A 20006-nucleotide genomic window follows, 5' to 3' on the forward strand; every position below is an offset into this window, starting at 1 on the left:
CGGGATGTGCTGGATGCCATGATGCGTTACAAGGATGATTACATCCACTTTCCACGTCCGGCAGAGCTGGCTGCAGTGAAAGGTGACTTCTATGCCCTGGGCCAGATCCCACACATAGTGGGTTCCATTGATGGCACATATATTGTTCTGATTCCACCCCAGGCACGTGAACCCGTCTATCGCGATCGGAAGCACTACCATCTATCAATGTGCAAGTGGTGTGCCTGGCTCACAACATCATCTCCCATGTGTGTGCAAGATTTCCTGGGTCCGCACATGACTCCCACATCCAGGGGGGCATGCATTGTCCCCCAACTGATGGCTAATCTGCGTCAAGAACGTGCGTGGCTTGTAGGTGAGTGTGCTGTGATGACTACTGTGTTGCATGTGTGCCATGCTGTTCCCACTAATCCGGGTAATGATGTATGTGTCCGTCATCCCCCCACCTAGGCGACTCTGCGTACCCAAACCGACCGTGGCTGCTGAGCCGCCTACGGAATCCTACTACCCCAGGTGAAATGCGCTATAATGAGGCCCATGGGAGGACACGTCGGGTGGTGTAACGTACATTTGGACTGCTGAAGTCTAGGTTTCGCTGCCTGGATAAAACCGGAGGGGCCCTGCCATACTCACCCGGCAAAGTATGCAAAATCGTGATTACCTGCTGCATGCTCCACAACCTGGCCTTACGCAATAATATTGCACTGATCATGGACCCTGCAGACCAACAGGTTGCTCCGCCTCCCATACCACCCATGTCCAGTGATGAGGAGAGTGGGGAGGAAGAAGGTGTGGAGCAGAGGCGTCAGCTCATTGCTCACTACTTTCCTTGAATATGAGTAACTACCTCTTGTGCTGGTGTTCAAAGCGTGATGTATGTTTGCTGGTGATGTGTGGATGTGGTGTGTGAATGCTGCCTGTTCTGGTATGTTCTCTGCGCAAATGGGTGTAGGAGATGGTGTACATGCAATGCTCCTTGATGTGTGTCCTGTGATCCGCTTAATTAGTGATGAGTGTGGTTTGTGGGATGTTGCAGTACGGTGTGGTGTGATGGGTGTGATTCAGTTTCCTGACCTGTGCTTGTTGTTCTCTCATTATCCCTAGGTCAATTCCACAGAGGCATGATTCTCAAGAACATTGATCCCTGCACCAGGTAATGACAACTACTAAGACAAACCTGTGTTTAAAACATGGAGGTCACACAGCATTGAGTGTTTACGAGGTGTTTATTTACAGGGTGTGGATTACTGTTTGTGCATATTTACAAATAGGTGTTGGGGGAGGTGAGAGTTGAAGGTCATGCCAGATGAAAACACCGTGGGGACCAGCAAGGCGGAAATATAACACGGCGGTAGAAAACAGACCCAAATCACGTGGTCCAGTAATAGCCGGATATGTACAAAGGCTATCAATAACCATCCCGACTCCTACTGAAGGAGACAGCCCTGAATTACTGCCCTACAGGGAGTTTGCATATCACTTAGACTTTTGCAAGTGAAAGAGAAGCAACCTCTGATTTTAATAGAAACACTTCCCCTATCATTGGATTTGGGATCAATGCGAGAACTCCATGTATTTTAAGTAATATCGGATTCATTTTAACCTTCCGAATCAAAAATTATAAGGGAAGATCCGTTGGCCAACTTAAAGGGAAAGAAAGTGTACTTGTACCTGAAGACAGAACAAATAATATTGTCTTGATAAAGATGGTATAAATAAGAAGGAACCATCGAAACGCGTCGACGCACTCAGTAGTACAATCCTTCAACAAATCTTCTGTTTCAAAACATCAATTTCTTGTGTATAAGAAACAGGATTTCAGAGTAAAATTTGGATGTACAAATAGGAATTGATGAATTTTATGTCATATGGTTTTCTGTCTGTCATAATGATTTCCTGTTAACTGTGATCAATTTTGTGGGTTATTTTTACCTTGTGAATTCTTTCTTTTACAACAACTGTCACTTTTTGTTAATTTTTAATACAATGTTTTTAAATTTTGTTGATGATATTGTGTAATTACTGTGATTTTAATTCAAAGAATAATCTTAATAAATGAATTGTTTGTACAATAGTCCGATTTTCTGTGCTTAACTTGTGGGTCCCTGGAACTCTTCTATATACAAACACCGTGGGGACACCACATTGTGTGATGTACACCTAGTCCAACATACGTGTGCCAATGCTTGGCATTGTGGGGCAAGATAGTTCGCAGAGTGAATGCCAGGCTCAAGGAAGGGTGAAGTCAGTGGTGGCGCCTCTTCGAGCGGGTGGATGGTGCATTGCCACTGCTCTCAGCTGGATCCAGCCTCAGACGGCCCCTCCGTCTTGGAGCCGGAGCGGGACCAGCTTTGGGGGCAGGTTGTTCAGTGACGACATCCCTGTCAGTGGCCTCAGGTGATGGTGGCGGTGGTGTTGGTGCCCTGTGCCTCTGGCAACTTGGGGGAGGGGGAGGTGGTTTTGGTGCCCTGTCCCGCTGGCCACTTGGGAGAGGGGGAGGTGGTGTGGCGCGGGATAACCACTCCCTCCAAAGAGCTGTTTGCTGCCCCATGAGGTCAACAATTTGTCCCATTCTGGTGTCCATGGACCGCAACAGCTGGCAGGTCTGTAGCGAGTTTTGGTGTGCCCGATCCGCCTGTGCCTGCGACCGCTCGTAGGAGGCTTCCACTCTGGCAATGGCATCCAGGGTCTCGGTCCCAGGATGGGCTGGGTGTTGTTCCCGACCTCGCCTTGCACCTGTACTCCTGTTTGTGACCTGTGGCCTCACCTGTGTCCTCCCACGTCCACTCTCCCTGCAAGCCTGAGATGTCGATGGCCCATCATCGGGACGATGGGTCAGGCAGGGTGGCACAGGCAGGAGTGGTGGTGGTGGTGGTGGTGGTGGTAGCTGCACAGCTCACAATGGCAGGTGTTGGTGTTGTGACACTGGCCAAGGGGGTGGAGGCAGGGATGTCCTGGGAGTCTGATGGCCCTGGGAGTGTGCTTGGGCCAGCATCGTCCTCTGCACCCAAGGTGTCCATGGAATCTTCACCGGAGAATCCTGGCTGTGAGGGGGGTGACTGGTGCTGTCGGTTGCTGGTTTCGCCTGTCAAGTTGCGATCACCTGAGGGACAAGAATTTCATAATCAATGCTGTGGACATGACAGGTTTGTTGTTGTTACATTACAAATTACTATGGAATCAGGACATGGTTGTTGGTGTCATCATGTTGGTGTGGTAGACAGTACTGGGCATTATGGTGGTGTGGAGGTAGGGAGACAATACTTGGATACGTGGGGTCCGGGCCTGCTATTGGATGGTGCCCCTGTGAAGATGGCTACCTACCTGTAGGTTTGAAGGAGGAGATGCACTGATCAGCAAACGGTGTGCGGAGTCACTCTTGCTCTGGGATGGGACATGGGAGCCTGTTGGGAGTTGAAGTGCTGGACCCACTCCCCCAACCCACCCCCACCCTCCCTGTGGACATGGGGGCCTGTTGGGAGTTGTGGTGCTGGTCTCTCACCCACACCCCCACCCACCGACACCCTCCCTGTAGACATGGGGGCCTGTTGGGAGTTGTAGTGCTGGACCCACCCCCACCCTCCCTGTAGACATGGGGGCCTGTTTGGAGTTGTAGTGCTGGTCTCTCACCCACCCACCCCCACCCTCCCTGTAGACATTGGGGGCTGTTGGGAGTTGTAGTGCTGGACCCAGACCCCACCCACCCCGACCCTCCGTGTGGACATGGGGGCCTGTTGGGAGTTGTGGTGCTGGTCTCTCACCCACACCTCCACCCACCCCCACCCTCCCTGTAGACATGGGGGCCAGTTGGGAGTTGTAGTGCTGGACAACCCCCCCTCCCTGTGGACATGGGGGCCTGTTGGGAGTTGTGGTGCTGGTCTCTCACCCACACCCCCACCCACCCTCCCTGTAGACATGGGGACCTGTTGGGAGTTGTAGTGCTGGTCTCTCACCCACCCCCACCCTCCCTGTAGACATGCAGGCCTGTTGGGAGTTGTAGTGCTGGACCCACCACACCACCAACCCCCACCCTCCCTGTGGACATGAGGCCCTGTTGGGAGTTGTGGTGCGGGTCTCTCACCCACCCCCCCACCCACCCCCACCCTCCCTGTAGACATGGGGGCCTGTTGGGAGTTGTAGTGCTGGTCTCTCACCCACCCCTCCCTCCCTGTGGACATGGGGGCCTGTTGGGAGTTGTGGTGCTGGTCTCTCACCCACACCCCCACCCACCTGCACCCTCCGTGTACACATGGGGGCCTGTTGGGAGTTGTAGTGCTGGTCTCTCACCTACACCCCACCCACCCCCACCCTTCCTGTAGACATGGGGGCCTGTTGGGAGTTGTAGTGCTGGTCTCTCACCCACCCCACCCTCCCTGTGGACATGGGGGCCTGTTGGGAGTTGTGGTGCTGGTCTCTCACCCACACCCCCACCCACCTGCACCCTCCCTGTACACATGGGGGCCTGTTGGGAGTTGTAGTGCTGGTCTCTCACCCACCCCACCCTCCCTGTGGACATGGGGGCCTGTTGGGAGTTGTGGTGCTGGTCTCTCACCCACACCCCCACCCACCTGCACCCTCCCTGTACACATGGGGGCCTGTTGGGAGTTGTAGTGCTGGTCTCTCACCCACACCCCCACTGACCCCCACCCTTCCTGTAGACATGGGGGCCTGTTGGGAGTTGTAGTGCTGGTCTCTCATACCCCCACCCTCCCTGCGGACATGGGGGCCTGTTGGGAGTTGTAGTGCATTCCCTCTGGTCACTATCCTGTCCCACATGTTGGTTTTGGTTGCCAAGGTGGTCTGCTGGACTAGGGTACCGAATAGATGTGGTTCGACATGGGTGATTTCATCCACCATGACCTTCAACTCACTCTCTGTGAACTTGGGTTTTTTCTTGGGTGCCATGGTGTGTGATGTGCAAGGTGTTGGTGGGGTGGGGTGGGGTATGCAGGTGTGTGGTATGTAGGGATGGTGTTGTGGGGCTTTGTGTGGTGGGTGTGTTGGTATGCAGGTTGTATGTGTGTTTGTGTGTGTCTGCGTCTGCTGTTTGTGCTATTCTGCCTCTTTTTTCCTGCTGTGCTGTGATGCAAAGGATTGTGGTAATGGGAGGGATTCATTTTATACTCTGTGTGGTTGTTGTGTCCCAATGGTTGTTGCCAGTCAGGTGTTCTGTGGGTGTGGTGACTTGGGTGCTCTTGTTTGTGCTGCGGGGGGATGTCATTGGGGCGTTTAGTTGTTGGGGGTGGGTGTTTCAGGTGGGTGTGTGTCCTGTTTTGTGTGTTTTCTATTTACTTCCGTCCGCCAATTTTGAAATGGTTTGACGGCAGGGGTGATGTTCGTTTGGTCCTTCCGCAGTCATGCTCCGTTTGTCGATTCTTTTTTCCGTGGCGGTCGAGGGAGGTGGTGAGTTCCATTGGGATGGCGGGGTTATCCTAATCGTGCGGCCCTGACCATGTGCAGGTCTTGCGGCGGTTGGGCCGTTTCCGCGGTGAATGCATCCACGGCGGAGGGTGTTTCTGTGGTACCGTCCGCTTGCGGCGGTTTTTCATGTGATCCGTCCGCTGCGGTCGGTGTTTAATGTGATCCGTCCGCCGCGGTCGGTGATTAATGTGATCCGTTCGCCGCGGTCGGTGTTTAATGTCAGGAATATCCTAATCGCTACCGCGGATTATTCGCGGAGCGGTCGGGAGTATTTGTGCCGCGACCATGGCGGACGGAACACGTTTCCGTCCGCCATCCTAATAGGCCTCTATGTGCCGTTTCTCATCACTTCCCAAAGCAATGGCATTACATTATCGTCCGGGTGCTATACATATAGAATAATATAATCTGCATATAGTGTGAGTAATAGGGGCCCGGTGTTAAATTACAAACCCCTATGACTATGCCTTTCTAGTAACTGACGCACCAGGGGTATAGCGTGATTATAAATAACTGGGGGGGATAGAAGACATCCTTGTTGCATTCTCTGTGTAAGAGGAAACACCTTGGTCAACGTGCCATTCAGTCGAATATGTGCCATAGGCAATGTGTACAATAACCGAATCACTGCCAGGAACCGCTCCGGCACCCCCAGTTTCTCCATTGTGGCATATAAAAAGGGGCACTCAAGCGAGTCAAAGGCTTTCTCAGCATCAAGGAGAATGGTGGCTGCCGGAACCACTGGCGAAATCCTATTCAAATTGGCAAATAGTGTGCAAGTGTTTAGGGCTGTGGAATTATGGGGAATGATCCCTGATTGCGCTTACAAAATACATTTTTCTACAATTAATGCAAGTCTCATCGCCAGCATTTTAGCTAGGATTTTAATATCAAAATTGAGGAGTGACAGTGGACGATATGAGCTACATTTCTGTACATCTTTACCAGGCTTGGTTATTAAAATTATAACAGCGTCTCTCAATGTGGATGGAAGTACTCCAGCCTCAATGGCCTCCTGATACATATCGATAAGGTGGGGTATAAGGAGAGTTTTATATTTTTTGTTAAAACAGCCCGTAAATCCGTCCAGCCCTGGTGCTTTAGAGCCATCCAACGCATTTATGGCCTCCGTTACTTCATCTTCTGAAAAGAGCTCCGCCTAGAATTCCTTGTGGGCCTTGTCCATCCAGGCAAGTGAGACCTCATTGAGGTGATCACTGTAGTCTGAAGGGAGTTCGGTAGTCCTGGATGTATATAACTTTATGTAGTACTTAAGAACCTCCCTCAGTATACCTACATTGCCAGTGATACGCTCTCCATCATGTCCACCTAGTTCAGCTATTTTGGTGGGTTTAAGGGTTTGTTGCATCAGTCTGGCTATCATTCTACCAGGCCTCTCACCCTCCCCATACCGCCTAGCGACAGCATATTTACCTAAAAAATGCACCTCACGTTCCGCAGCCTCGCGAAATTCGGTCAGCAGTACCGCATGTCTTTGTAGGTCAGGGGGGCCAATGTGACCCCCACCATTATCTAACTCAGTGAGCTGTGATTCAATCTGCGCAAGCGTATGGCCCAACGCTCTAAGAACCCCAGCATTTTTCGAAATACACTTCCCTTGCATAGGCCTTGAAAGATTCCCATACGGTAGCCTTAGAATCCACCGACCCGACGTTATTCGTGAAGTATTTGACAATTGCTTCCCCAAGTTCTGTTGCAAAGACAGCGTCTTTCAGAGCCATGTCCGAGAATCACCCAGGTTGCTCTACCCCCCTCCCCCCCGCTCTAGGGATCTGCAACTGCACCATCACAGGAGAGTGGTCAGATAATGTGCACGGCAGGTGGGTACTTGCCTCAAACCATACAACCACCCCAGCAGATAGGCACCAGTAGTCTAAAGGTGTCCAGGTATTATGAGTTACAGAATAATGAGTGTACCCCTCATGGTCCGCGCAGTGGTACCTCCATGCATCCACCAACCCAAACTTTTCTATAGTGTCCAACACACATGTCTCGCCCTTGGTGTTATAGCTGTCATTTGGGCTGTGCTATCCTGTTCCGGATCAAGCAGCACATTAAAATCTCCCTCCAAATAAATACAGTCTGCCCCCATGTGGTTTTTGTGGGTGTGGATAGTGTCAAAAAACTCAGGGTCGTCTGCATTCGGGGCATATACATTGATAAATAGCACAGTATGTTCAAGCATAGAGCCCTTAACCAATAATTAATGACCCCCGCATCCTGATAGACCTCCTCCCCCTGAAATGGCACTGCGACCCCTCTGGCATATGAACTATATCCTGCAAAATATTTATGTGCACCCCAACTCGATGCCAATGAAGCCTTAACGCTTACTACAAGGCCGTGCTGGATACAGCATGCCATATCGTAGTCCCATCTTTCGGAAGGCCGATTTTACCCCTGCGTGCGAAGTCCAGGTACAGAGATAAACTTAACCCCTGCCATTCAAGCTGGCCCTTCTCACGTGCCAGTCGTAGTGCAGTATCCCTGTCCCTAAAGTTCAGGAGACAGGCAATGATTGGTCTAGGCGGGCACCCCGGATTTGGTCACGTGCCCAGTATGCGGTGCGCACGTTCGATGAAAAATTTATTGGTGAAGGACTCAAGGCCAAGTAGATCCATAAGGATTGTTTCTATGAAATGTTCCAGTCGCCCAGTGTTGGTAGATTTGGGTACCCCCATAATGCGGATGTTGTTCCTCCGCCCCAGAGCTTCTAAGTCCTCATTCTTAATGGTGACTGCCATAAGGAGCTTTTCCATTCTCATATTTCTTAGTGGTCTGTGCTGCGCCAATCACCAGGTCATAGATTCTACCCTCTGCCACAGTCAGAAGCCCCTCCAGTTGATCCAGATGGGCCCCCATGGAGTCTAGCCTCTTGTCAAGGGCATCAAAGTGAGTGTCCAGGGCTCGGAAACCTGCCCTCAATTCCGCTAACAATCTGTTGGGCCCCGCTACCTCCGTTGCGTGCGCCTCTCCTCCCTCCGCCATGTTGATCTGAAGTGAAGCAGTGCTGGGGGCCGGTGCTTTGAAGGACAGGGTGCTTTGCTTGAGGTCTTTACGCCCCATACTCAAAAGTGTAGATTTGCGGCGGTCCAGGGCGTGCCTGCGGCCCCTTACCGAACATCTTGGAGATCAATAACAAATGGGACCCACTTGTGAATAGGCTGTATCCTAGCCCAGTTCTAGTAAGGTCTACTGTCCTCACACTACCCTCATTGCGGCCAAAAGGGATATCAGCGTGGTAATGCCTCAACAGCTAGTTATCCATAGCGGCACAGGGGCAGAGAAAAATGATGCAGAAACAATATGAGACCTGATCAAATAGGCATCAATCAGATTTGGTGCACAAACACTGATTCCTTTGGTTAAACCTCATTCCCGAATAAAAAACTTAGAATGCTATAGTAATTCCTGCCTCCCTGGAATTACCCCTACCCAAGATATCTAGATGCAGAATTGCTGATGTGTATTTCCTGCGTCATAATGAAAGCCAACGTGTTTTGAATGATTCTAAACATATATTATGAATTGTCTGCTGGTCAAGATTTTTTGGCTCAGATTTCCTTCTATTAAAAAAATGCCGGGTTAATTTTTAAAATAGTTTGCAGACTATTATGTAAACAATTAGGGGTCCTTTACCACTCAGGGTAAAACGACTTAACACTCATGGCTTTTAAATGGTATTTTTGACACAAGATATACTCCTTACACAAGAGGGAGCAAACATTTTCAATTGCTTCTTTTTTGGGAAAAAGAATATACATTTGTCGAAGGAGAAGCATTGTAATTTTTAAATTTGCTTAAAACTGGATCAGTCATGATGAAATAGAAGGTGGATTGTTATGTGGTGTTCTTGTGAGACTTCACCATGTAATAATATCATCGTCTCCATCAGGTCCAGTTACGTTATTTAATAAAATATTTAACTCAGTCCTGGGTAGCTGTGGTACAGAGCAGTCAGGCTTAATCAAAGAACTAGTGTAAAGCATTTAGAAGTTCCAAAACAGTCTATAAGAAACACAAGCCAATAAAAATACACCCATTTATAAAAAATAGATTGTATTACTATCTTTAGATAGCCACCAAATGACAAAAATCTTTGAGAGAAACCGGAGAAATGATCTTTCAAAGTTAAAATAAATCATCTTTAAAATGCAATAAATCTGTGCAAGTATCTTAGTGGTTTTGAACCAATGGGCTGTAACGGCTATGTAACTCTCTTGGATGAGCAAAAATTGGTTAGTAACCATACATAGGGACCACTTAGGTCCAGGGAGACAGCTACCTCAGGGAACTCACTGTATTTTTATTCCTTATTCAGATCCAACAAAGAAGAGGTCCTAATGGTGAGGATACAGGATGCTGAGGATGCTGATGAAGCTGACGATGCTAAAGCTGCTGAAGATACTGAAGAGGTGTTGTGAGTATTCCTGGGGCTGCCCTTGGGTCCAAAACACACCAGGGGTTGTCTCTGGTCTAAGGACTCTATTCCCCACCATGCACCAGTGGAGTCCAGTGCAGGTTGAGTTGCAATACCTGATTACTTCGGGGTCCAGGAAGCACCAGAGCAGCCCTTCTGTCTTCTTTCCAGTCCAGGAAGGATCTGAGGACTGTATGACAAGGATGCCACTTTTATGCCATCTTTGTATTTGTGGGAGAGAGGACTTACTAGCCAATGAGGCAACAGTTCCCAAAGGACCTTACTTCCCACTTTACATCAGTTGTTGGGGGTTTGACCAGAAATAATCCCAGAGTACCCTTCTCTGCCTGAATCCAAGATGACTCCAGTATGTTTCCCCTGTGTGGAGCGCAGGGCACTCCTGCTATAAAACCACTTCACAACAGGTATTTTACATGTGGAAGAGATGCCAGCCTGTCTACTGACACAAAAGAGAGGACTGGCTAAGTTGTGGGTGATGTCCCCTCATCTAGCAGGACTACGCCCCAGCTCCTGTTCACAGCCCAAAGCCTTGCAGGGCTTTATCTCCTGAAGCGTCCCATCTGGTTGCTTGGCAGATGACAAAGTTTGGGGTCCCAATCTCCACTTCTTATTGTCTATTTCTAGAGAGCAAAATGTGATTTAGTGTCCACTTACCTTTTTCTTCTTACCCCTTAACAGGATGTCTGCTCCAGCAAGCAAGACTCCAAAACGGATTGGCTGATTGACCCACAGCACAATTCAAGGGAGGGACCAGAGTTCACACCTGGGATTCGGCCACAGTGTTAAATGCAGCAAAAGTTAAATCCTGGTGCCCAGCTCTACTCTTTATGATTCCCTAATCAGCCTCTTCTCTTTCCGGAATTGTGTTGAGGTCCATTTCTTGTGATATATCACTGAATCAATGAGCAACATTTTCAAGGGAGACTCTCTTCCTTCCTTCCTCCAGTGTGCCCCACCCAGCTCAGAGGAATGCAGCAATACACGATTCTGTCTAGGGGGAATTCCTCTCCTCCTCAGTTCTTCAATAGACAGGCCTGAACATTCCAAAATGAAACCTAGGTTCCTCCATGTAATGTGCCATTTCAGGCACTCTTATTCAGTGTGTGTTCACAGCCCACTTACTGTCCAGTACTGTTACCTCCCTGCAATTTGCAACTGTAGTTCCACATGCATTCAGTACACATATTCAGTTTGCGTGCACTGGTCAGTACTTTAGCTTGTCCATATTATACCAAGGTGTGCTATTTACAAACATATACACTGCCATGCCACACATTCCCCATGTGTGTGCTGCCCAACATTTCATCCTTCGTGTACTGTGCTTCACACAAGAACACGTACATCCAGAATGTGCTTTCATTGCCCATGCACTGCACAGCACTACATCTCTCCTTTAATGTAGTACCAGTAGGCGTACATACACTAAGTATATTCACTAACCACACATTTATTTATTTATTTTGAAAGCTTTATATAGTGAAAACTTGAACCAGATGGGTATCAGAGCGCTTTACAATTTTGGGTGGGTATTACAAGAGTATACATTGTACAACAAAATAGTCGTGCAACATAGTTAAGGTATGTGGGGTACTGACCATGGAGAAGAAAATGCAATAATCTTCGCTACAAAAATTAGCAAGGCAGGCTAGTACTGGGATTCAAAGGTGTCCAGCAATCTCTTTGTCAATCCGGTGTAATCAATGATCAGTGGGCCAGAGTTATTTAAGGCAGGAAGTTAGCCATTAGGAATTTTTTTACTTCCTTTATTGAAGGTAGTCGTGGAGGAAACTAGTCGGACTTCCTGAGGAAGAGAGTTCCAGATCTTTGGAGCAGTGCCAGAGAAGGCTCTGTGCTCTGTGACTCGTTCTCATTCTGTGAAAGATGTGTGGTTTTAAGAGGCGTGAACTTGCACTACTCCAACCTCCAGACAGCTCTAGTTTTATAGCCAGATACGTGGGTGTATTGAGATGTAGACCTTTGTGAGTCATGCAGGTTATTTTTAGCTGTATACTGGCCTTGTATGGCAGCCAGTTTAGGGATTTGAGGGGTGGGGTGATGTGCTAGTTTCTTTTTGAACCAGTGAGCAGTCTAGTTGCTTCATAGATGGCCGCTTTTAGTAGTGCCAAGCTATTTTTGGGTAGTCCACAGAGCGTGGAGCTACCATAGTCTAGCCTAGGCAGCACACATGTACAGCACAGCACTGCTCTATCCTTGTATTGCTCCCTTCCCAGGCACACATGCATCCAGCGCAGTCATTACTCCTGCACTGTAGCACAAGATAGAAGGTCAGGGCACTCAAGGCCTGCAGCAGTAAGTCTTAAGTTTTGAGAAATCGGGCAAAGAGGGTAGTGCTAAGAGCTGAGAACTTGATCCTCCAAGTTCCCACTAATTTGGATGACCAAAAAGATACACAGTAGTTCAGCACCTACCTAAAAGTCAATATGTAACAACAAAAATAATGCAGTGCAACATCTGACAAACAAATCAAACATGAAATTATCTCCCAAATGAATGAATCAAATCTTCAAATTCTTGTGAGAAATTATTTTCCTTTTTTTATTTCTTTATGTGACATTTCTTTTAAAAAAAAACATAAAAACACAATGCAATGTTCATAGCCATAGCCTTACTCCTGCGCTGTGCAGCATTCCAAATCTACCTGATTTAGGCCAAGGTGAAGTTAAGAACAGAGGAGCGGAATGTTTAAATAGGTGAGTAGCCAGTTGGCTTCACTCCAGTGACACAGGTTAAAAAGAACCAGTTCACTACTGCTGATGACTCCACAATATGCTGTCCCCACTGTGTTTGTGCTGCTTCACTCTTGGGAAAGGCTATACCTTCCACCAATATGAGGGTAGTTTTGGGAAGCCCCTCCTGGTCTAACAAGACACCAATCAATGAGCTAGGCCTATGTCATGGAGCACTTGCATGATCTGTGTTCATCTATGACAAAAAATCAGCATTAGGGGTGCAGACAACAGTACAGTCGGCACTCAGAGCAGGGGTACGTGTTTCAAACATGCCGAGGACTTTTTCTTCCTAACAGCAAGTTTTTCCAGCAACCTTCAGCTACCTCAAGTCACCCCACTTTTACATAAGCCACATCTGTTTAAATCTATTCCTCGATCATGTGAGTTCTGTGACCAGGTTGGGTGTTTTTCTGTTGTTAGCCTGTTCATTGGGGTTCTCCCAATAGCCTTGAAAATAACAATTTTATTTTGTGCCACTAGTGGGCTATTAGGCACCTGCCCTTGTGCTTCCTTCCCATGGAGTGCCATCGCCACAGTATTAGCCAATTTTGTACCAGTCATCACTGTTTGCTGGGGGGCATTGGTATATTTCAACAACTTGGTTCTCTTTGCCAACAAAAGTGTCAAGTTGATAAATCCATTGCCTACTTGTTAAGCTTTCAGCTGTGGAACATAACTCATCAAGAAGCACTCACATTCTGTGGCCTCTTACAGGACGTGTGTAGATTGCCTTCAGGATTTGATTTATAACAGGGCACTCCCATAGCATGTAGTAAAATCCTCTGCCTCCTTCAGAACACCTATTTCAGGTGGATGGGTTCAATTAGTATTTCATCATGTTGTTAAGAACACCAATGTACCCCAATATAGGCCTATGTACTTGCACGACCTTTCACCTACATTTGTCCTGCCATTGTTCTACATAACGGTTCTGGCGCTGTACTTTTACCTAGTTAGGTGGTGAATAAATGTTGTGTGGTTGTCTACGAAAACTAGCCTCATTTATTATGAATAAGGATTCTTAGTATTACAGCAGGATTACCATCTTCAGCATAATAACTAGGGTACAAGGGTCATCACTATTGCCATCCTTGGCCAACATGCCCACAGTACCATGACACATCTAGGTAGATCCCCTGAGGGTCACTTTCGGGTACATCACTACCACATCTTCACTGGGCAAGCCAGAGGAGAAAACGTCCATGCTGACACGAGACGTGGAAGTGCATGCATGCAGACACTCCAGCAGTCAGTGGTCTGACATCCCTCGCGGGTGTCCAACTCGAGACCAAGATGGGCTCCTTCATTTTCTCACATCAGGTAATGGGGTTGGCTCTTTTCTAGGGGGATTCTTGGCTATACACCTACATACATTCTAGGTACACTTAGGGACATCTAGTTAGGGTTTGCATCGTAGGAATACACAATTGTGCGCCTGCATTTATTCACTGTTTTAGCACTATGGTAGAATTCTACCTTCTGTTTACTCTACTGGTCTTTGACATCATTGATATCAGTTTCTGTCTTATAGTTGTTGCAGCACACGTATTTTACAATAGAATGACGCTGGTTCAATAAATGCTTATTGAATACGTCTCCACAGTTTATTCTGTGTGTCTCCCTGGGCCAAAGTGAGCACGAGTGACTGAGCGAAAAGTACTGTACTGTTTTCACAATACCTAAGGGGTCAGGGTTATCATGCTCGATAGTTGCCAGAACCTATTTACTCCTTGTTAAGAGGGGCTCATAGTGGCCCCATGAGCTAGCTGGTCTACAGGTGAACATATCCTGTGGGGGTGTCTGGAATTAGTTTGGACACCAATCCCATAATTTATGTTGTCTAAATGCGCAGATCCTATATAGATTTATAGGAACTACACAATAGTGTCAAGTACATTCTATGTAGGTAGTTGAATGGGGTGTATTTTATGTGAACATTTCTAGACTCTGCGCTTGCGTCTTCAACCACCACTTAATGCCCTTGCCGTTGAAATTATAGCATACCCTTGCACAGGAACACAGGTAAAGTGAAATTGACCTGAGGACGCGGGAACCAATGGGGTCTGCATTTCTCCTGATGCAAGGGCTGGCAGTAGATTTGTTCATATTATTTGGCTTCATTGCCACAGTTTAGCTAATGGATCGAATTGCAGACAATAGGAGGTCTTACCTCAGCTGCTTGCGAAACAAATTTCATATTGCATTGCGGTCGTCTAGGCCAGGAGATGCCTGATATTTATTACCCTACAGGGGCAAATGTTTTTATCTCTTCATCAATGGTGGCAGTAGGCAATGTTTAGGCCTGGCCTAGATACAGATCTTGTTGTCATGCTGGGGTCCTGTAATCCAAAAAACATAAAAAAATACATATATGCCTACATATATGTAAGTATTTTTTATTTGTTCTTTTTTATTACAAGAATCTGGCGATACAGCAAAGAGGGGCTTTGGGCCAGCACTCTTGAACTAGTGGTCAGTATAACTGTTGTTTACATTTTGTTTCTGTCAACTAAACAAACAACATGGGGCAAGGGGTAAGACCACTTCTGTTTTTGGCTCTATTGCACAGTGTGTGGGGGCTTTTGCCTGATGAGTACACTCACCTATAAAGAAGTGCACTTCAGTGTTAGGGTTGGTGGGCCACGGTTTCCCAATCTTTATCCCTTTTAGTTTTTTAGTCATCTTAGTGTGTCTTAATGTTACTGTAAATAAAAGTCAATAGTACCTTTTCTTTTTGACCATGAAATCATTGGCACTGTTCTATATGTCATAGTAATTTTTTTCTTCCAAGCATATAGCTACATAATTCGATGGCAGCATATTTTCTTTTTTCTTCTTTTTGTTTTGTGGCATATGCTTGCTAAAAAACTAAAGTGCAAACAATTTACCCTTCACAGTTCCCACAAGCCTATTGGCTGTAATAATATTTGTTTCAATGTGGCCTCTTAACTGCGCATATTAAGTTGTTTTCAACTGTTTGGAATAAAATCTATACTTACCTATACATACACCTGTATTTACTCATTCTCATTATTTAGTGATAGTCGATATTGTGGCCATAACACTTTCTCACATCAATATTTTAGTCTTTAAAAGGATGACATGTAACCACTCATGGTCCAATAAACAGTCTGTTTTGACAGTTAAATGGTCATGGTCAGTACTTTAGTCAGTCGCTCAGCATAGCACTCATCATGCAGAATGTGAAATGTTTATTGGAGACAAGGGGGCAACCTGACCTCCTCAATGACAGCCCTCAGTACCAATGTCCAGGCAATGAATATTTTTTAGGAGGCAGGGATTGCCACTTAATGCAAGATTTTGGGCAATCACAAGCAGCAATTAGTGTAAGTAAGTAAGTAAGTAAGTAAGCATTTTATTTGTTGATTAATTAAAATCATTACAAGCAAGAAAAAAAATAAGTGCCACCAAGAAAAACAAGCATATACTAGACACAGAGTTATTAACATCTTAAAATGATCCACCAATAATGCGATAATAGATGACCATTCAATAAAAACATTAAAACATTACACAATAATTAAAATACATAAAACTTACTAAAATGCCTTATAATTTGCACCAAGAACTATTATAGCAGCATTTACCTAAAGTGACTTATGTTAACAGTTGGGATTACAAATACAAATTTTAGCTGTTTTTCATTTACAAGCGGTAATAAAGCGCAATGTGCGCGCCTATATTAAATTATACTCATAGTCCCTTAAGCTAGCTTAACACATTGCCTCCAATGAATCTTAAATTATGTTTCTTAAGTATTTTATATCGCAATACAGTTATTTACCTGTTCTACTACTTTTAGTTTATTCTCTGCAATAATGATAAATTTAACAAAACAATAAGTAAGTTTAATATTGGCTCCACTCAAACAGGTAATAATAGCTTGCCTACATGTTCTAATTCCTAGTTCATTAAAGATCGGTTTTAGGATGGACTTCCGGGCGTCTGCCAGAGCTGGGCATAAGGTTACTTTATGAATTATTGTTTCCTCCCTTTGCCTACAAAGCCTACAAATGCTTGATGACCATTGATTCTCCCATTTTGGTATGCCATCCTTTGTCGGATATCTTCCCAACCTTAAATGCATGAATTTAAACCTAGGTTTTTTATGATATGCCTAGGTTTTATATAATATGCCAAATAAGGTTGAGGCGACACCCTACCAAAGGAATTAGCAATTGTCCAAAAATGATTTTTTTCCCTTAATTCCTCCTTGTCAGCTATAATTGTTAGCAGTGCGGCCTTTTGATTCATTTCTTTTTTTAAAACTATTTTACTCCTCATTTCATCTTCTAAATTAGAGCAATCAAAATTACATAAGCATTTAGGGACAGCTGCCAGTTTTTTAAGTATTCCCCCTCTGAAATTTCTAGCCAACATAGCTTTGCTAAAGATCCTTCATCCGAGCGGGCTAATGATATTAAGGACTTCAAGAATGCTGATTGACGCGCCACAAATTGGTTTTTCAGTCCAAATTCCAGTCTTATGTTTGCTCGACTGATATATTTAGGGATTTTAAACACAGCTTTATAAGTTCTAATTTCTATATCGTCGAGCACTTTCGCGTCTTTGCCCCGAAAGATGATTGTGCAATAGTCCAAAGATGGAATTAACTTTGCTTTCATCACCTTCATCAAATGGTCATAATTAGGGCATACTAATTTGTCTCTTAATTTCCTAAAAGCAAATGCAAGAGAGCAGCCCCTGGCTTCAAGATTGTTAAAATGTTGTCTAAATATCGATGCATCATCGAACATGATCCCAAGGTATTTATATGATTTCACATTTTCGATTACCTGGCCATTGATTTGCCACTCTTTAATCCTTGGTCTACCTTTTCCTATAGTCATTATTTTTGTCTTTTTTATATTAATTGTTAGTCCATTTTGTGTGACATAGCCATTAAAAGAGTCAATTAACCATTTCTGGTTGGCTCAATAAAATGGTGTCATCTGCATATTGCAGGTATTTAATTTCTTGGCCATGAATAAAAGGCTAATGTGAATTAATATTTTTTAAAATGAGCTGGCAAATCGGCCATAAAAATATTAAAAAGGCAAGGAGCCGGGGGCGTGGCCAACCACGCAGCGAAATGGCCGCTCTGTGAGCGCGCTCCGCCGGCTACAACAATAAATCCTTACAAGATCCTGTTCCAGAACCCATTAGTGCTGCAATAACTTAGCGCAGAGGCAGAAGACGTCAGCCGCTACCTCCGACCTGACTTTGGGGGCTGAGAATGGCCGCGGGACACAGGTGACACCTCCCTTGCCTTTGGCGCTCCACCCTCCGTCCGCGACCCAGCTGGAGAGGAGCTGCCGCCGGGCGGCACTGTGAAATTGAGGTCGGGGATTGGTGGGCCGTCCGGAGCCTGGCGAGACGGCTGCGAGACCCGCGGAAGGTTAGTGCCTGCACCGGACCCCTCTGCTGGCGAGTCGCAATTGAAATCGACCTGACTGTGAGTCTGAGAAATCGGCCCGCGCTATTCTGTGGGCTGCTGCAGAGCCAGGGGGAGCCCTTGGGGACGGCCCGGTAATGTAACCGCCATCTTGAGGGAAACCTATTGGTGCATTCGGAGGGGCAGCAGATACTAAAGAAAATTCTTGCACTCGAGGGTCCACAGCGCTCCGATCTACCCGACACTGGGAAGGGCCCCACAATCGAAGCCGCCTGACCTTACCTGACGGGTGTCCTGCTGCACTTGGCACCTGCTATAACCACGTGGGCCCTGTTCCCTGCTAAGAGGCGAGCTCCCTGAGACTGCTAGCTGCACTGCTCTCTTTCCAACATGGAGAGGCTCTACTGAAAAGACGTGTATTTCTGACGTGTGGAGGGGCCCCCAAGCTGCCGCACCTTAGACTGCATAGAATCCAAACCTGTCCCCATGCTGTGCGTTTAGCACCACTTCTACAGCTGCGACCTACCTGCTCATGGAGGGGCCTTGATCGAAGTCGTCATCTGCGCTTTTATTTTTCGAACTCTGCTGCAGCTAGGATCTAACAATATTGGCCGGCTCCATATCTCTGTGGCCGGGAGGGCTCCCTGACACTGCGGATCGGCAGGTGGGATACCGGGCGGATGAGACCTTTTCCTGAAACCGAGGTTCACCAGTAAGAAAATTAACTTTTGGATTGCCGCCATTTTGTGACCCTGCAACGCCTGGCTGGGTCCACGCTGTGAGACTCGTCTCCCGTACCTGCCTGGGCTGCGCAGCGGACGCTTGTACATGGTCTAGAGATACCACCGGAGCTGGGTGCACACGGATCCCGAAGGGACCAAACGCCTGCTGTTACCCTGTTCTTCGCTGTGTGAACCACAGACAGACCCGCTCAACGGTCCGGCTCCTACCGCGCTGCTCCCTTCTTTGCAAGATGGGGAAGGCTGACGCAAGACAACCCAAGATCACATTCGAGCAAAAACGCCTGGACAAAACGAATTCAGAGGACCAGACTGCGGGCGCATCGATGGCATAGGGGGCAGGTGCGGATGTGGATTTCGGGGCTCTGATGATGGAGGTCCGAGAGAGCCTCAAGAGTATTGACACTAAACTAGATGCAATGTCCACACAATTAGAATCAGTTAAAACCAAGGTGGATGCCCACGAAACACGGCTAGACTGCTTGGAAAATAGGCAAACCGAGTGCAGCGAATTTCAGCAACACACGAAGCAGCACATCACCAACATAGAAAAATAATTGGAATCCCTGCGAGCCAAGACAGATGATTTGGAGGCACGCTCCAGAAGGTCGAACATCCGCATCACTGGAATTCCGGAATCGGACAACACCGGAAGTGTTCGTGGCGAATCTTCCCCATGAGCTCTTCGACCCGCACCTATCTCCAGTGTTCACGGTCGAACGAGCGTATAGATCGCTTGGGAAGGTACCAGCTCCAGGCACACCGCCTAGACCCATTCTTGCTAAACTGATTAATTTCCAGGACAGAGACCTCATACTACGCCTCGCTAGGGAGAAGGGTAAGATTACACATAAAGGTAATAACATTTCCTTCTACCCTGACTTTACCCCCCTGGTCCAAGCAGCGCGAAAAGAATTCCTGCCAGCCAAGAAAATCCTTTTGCAAGCTAACATCAAATACGCACTTTTGTATCCAGCTAAGCTAAGGGTCATCCATAAACACACCCCGCATTTCTTTACGGACGCAAAATCAGCACTGAAATTTGCGAAACATATTAGTGGCCCCGAGGCGAGGCATAAGTCACCGAGACTAGAAACTGACTCTGATCGTCTTAGTGATAATGACTAAAGCACTAATATAGATACACTATTGTGCTTTCCATTTTAACACTACAGTAATGTTTGTCTGCTCTAGGTCACATTCTTCACCCTATTGCG

This window comes from Lissotriton helveticus, chromosome 10 (genome assembly GCF_964261635.1).
Source record: "Lissotriton helveticus chromosome 10, aLisHel1.1, whole genome shotgun sequence".
Taxonomy (NCBI): Eukaryota; Metazoa; Chordata; class Amphibia; order Caudata; family Salamandridae; genus Lissotriton; species Lissotriton helveticus.